The sequence below is a fragment of the Lissotriton helveticus genome, chromosome 8 (assembly GCF_964261635.1).
Source record: "Lissotriton helveticus chromosome 8, aLisHel1.1, whole genome shotgun sequence".
Taxonomy (NCBI): Eukaryota; Metazoa; Chordata; class Amphibia; order Caudata; family Salamandridae; genus Lissotriton; species Lissotriton helveticus.
This window is the reverse complement of record NC_136069.1, coordinates 279,015,173-279,018,214: the sequence shown is the minus strand read 5'-3', so window position 1 is coordinate 279,018,214 and position 3,042 is coordinate 279,015,173. Positions and strand designations below refer to the sequence as shown.

Sequence of the window (3,042 nt, the reverse complement as noted above, 5' to 3'; positions counted from 1 at the left end):
AGCACAGGTTTTGGAACAAACTTTTAATCAGGGGCATCACTAGGGGGGTGCGGACCGCACCGGGTGACACCATCACATGGGGTGACACCGTGACACCAAAATGCTAAATAGTACTGTCTATGATTCTATGTCACTCTATGAAATTATTCTTATGCATTTTTTCAGCCCAGCGACAGAAATGTATTATTAAAATATAAAAATATCTCTGTTCTGTTAGTTATAAACACAAAAGCGTGATACAGTTTTGTTTTGCGTGTATAATAACTCCTCCAGAAGATTACATTGTATATAGTTACAGTAATAGATAAAAAATTAAATGGCGACTAGACTAATATATAATCTGGTTACGCTGTTGGCTGCTGGGTGCTGGGCAAACTTTCTCTATCAATAGCTCTGCCCTCTGCAGCCTCTGCTTTAAATCGCTACATAAATCAGGAGGATGGAGTAACCTGTTACCCGGCCGCCGGCCAAGATTATTGTCCAATTAGCTATACGACGTCCGGACATCGACATTCAAAACACGTCACTCACATGGCTCCTCGGACACGCCGTTTCATCAGCCCACGCCCACTACAAGTGCATAAAAACACGCTTTGTTTTTGTCGTTGTTGGTGTTTTTAAAGTTGCTGTTTTTTATAACAGAAAGCAAAAAAGGAAAAAATGAATCACTTTCAACACTACGTGGATCCATGTTTCAATATGTCAAGAGACCAGATGATGGCTAGAGTTCATAAAAAGACACAGTTCCTCGGCCACCAATTGATAACGCTGATTCTGATGCCAGTATGCATTCTGCAAAAGAGGAAGGAGTTGAAATAGAAGAAAAAAATGAAGCAGAAAAACAAGGAAAGGAAATGGAAATTCAAATGGATGAATTTGAAGCAGAAGAAAGTACTGAAAGTGACTCCAACCATGATACTGTAAATGAGATGATGAATGAGGTTAAGGGGGAAAATTGATATCATTTAGATGATGCTTCTTTTTGGAATATACCAGTACCAGGTAATTTGCGGGTTGTAATCATCAAAAGAGGAAGTGCTTCTTTCCAGAACAAAGATAGCCCTTTCAGAATTGCAACAAGGCAAGATCCAAAAGCAAAAGGAGATGTTTGCCAGCTATCAAAAGAGTGGTTTTACAAGGTGATGCCGAATGGCGAGAAAGTGTTGCGATCCTGGATGGTTTACTCACTCGTCAGTGAGTAAACCATCCATGAAATTATATTGTTTTTGCTGCCGACTCTTTATCGCTAATTCTACAGACACGACATCCAAATTTGTGACTGGGTTTCAGATGTGGTAGAAACTGAGCCCGGAAGTGCATAATCATGAGACATCCGAAGAGCACTTACATTGTCTTGAAAAATGGAAAACATTGGCAGCAGGACTTAAATTGCACAAAACAATTGACGCCAAAATTATTGCTTTTTTGATGGACATAGAGAAGAAAAAGTGGAGAGACATCTTGCACAGGTTGCTCGATATCACATTGTTTCTTGCCAAGCAGAATCTGGCATTCAGGGCCACAATGAAGATGAATCTTCATTGAATAAAGGAAACTTTCTTGAAATGGTTGAGATGCTTTCTAAATATGACCGAGTGCTGAAAGAGCACCTAATGAGATTAAAGCGAAGCACATGTAAACTCAAAGCATCAGTATCTTTTCTTGCACCAAAAACTCAGAATGAGTTTATACATGTCCTAGCAAATCATGTGAAGGAGAAGCTTGTCATGGATATAAAATCTGCCAGGTATTTTGGGATCATGTTTGATAGCACACCTGACACATCACACACTGACCAAATGTCCGAAGTGATCAGATATGTGAAAATCCAAAATAGGAAAGTTGAAGTAAGAGAAGTGTTTCTGGGATGTTTCCCTTTAAAGGGGAAAAAAGCTGTTGACCTCAGTTCTGATATTCTTAAAAATCTGGAAAGTGATGAACTCGACATTATGATGTGCCACGCTCAAGGTTACGATAATGCTGCCACTATGGCTCGAATCCATGGCGGTGTACAAGCCATTTTGAAAAGAAAGAACAGGAAAGCTATTTTTAATGGATGTGTGGACCATTCGCTTAACTTGTGTGGCCAACACTCTTTTGTTGAAAATGCTTTGTGTGTGACTTTTTTTGGAACTCTTGAGACAATGTTTTCCTTCTTTGCTGCTTCCACTCACCGATGGGATGTTAATGGACCACACTGGAGTCTCAGTGAAAAGGCTATCAACAACACGCTGGAGTGCTCATCATGCTGCAGTAAAGACAGTGAAAGAAAACTTTGATGAATATGTGGCGGCAATTGAAGCTCTATGAGATCCAGATGAAAATTTAGACACAAGAGGTACAGCCAAAGGTCTTTTGCCTGCTGCATTGCAATTTCATGTTTCTGTGGCACCTCTACTATTGGTGTGATGCACTTGAAGAAGTTAATCTTACACAGCTGTACCTTCAGACTAAGGGCTTAACTCTTGACAAGGTAGTGACAAAGCTAGAGACGCTAAGACTTTTTCTGTACGAGCAGCGCAATCATCTAGTGGAGCAGGCAATCGAACAGGCGCTTTTAAAATCAGACCAGTATGGAATTTCAGTAGAGAGCAGACCCAGGTTCAAGAAGAGGATGACAGGTGAGAATACAAGAGATGCTGGACTAACTCTGCAAGAAGAAAACAAGAGGGCGATGCTTGAGTGTATTGATCGTTTCCATTCTGAACTCCAGATCAAATCAAGAGCCATCAAGGAAGTAGCAGCCATGTTTGAGGCTGTTCAAGCCAAGAGTTTGTTATCTGCCACTGAAGAAGAGTTACTGGTGTCCATTCCAAAATTGACCACTTTCTATGATGAGTTGTCCAAGGGAGTACTTTTATTAGAAATACCAAGGCTGAGAAGGCACCTGAAGGCAGCAGAGATTGATCTCGAAGAAGCCAAAGACTGGTCAGTATTTGTCGTTTTGAAATTCATAGCTGAATGGGACTTCCTAGAATCTTCCTAGAATCTCTCCCATATCTCTCAGTGAGCCTACAATTAATTCTTACGATCTGTGTGTCT

At 40.5% G+C, this 3,042-nt stretch overlaps 1 pseudogene; it reads left to right on the top strand.

The window, feature by feature from the left end:
- The first annotated feature begins 965 nt into the window (after window positions 1-965).
- Window positions 966-2,279, top strand: LOC144773732 (zinc finger MYM-type protein 1-like; annotated as a pseudogene).
- The last annotated feature ends 763 nt before the right edge of the window (window positions 2,280-3,042 follow it).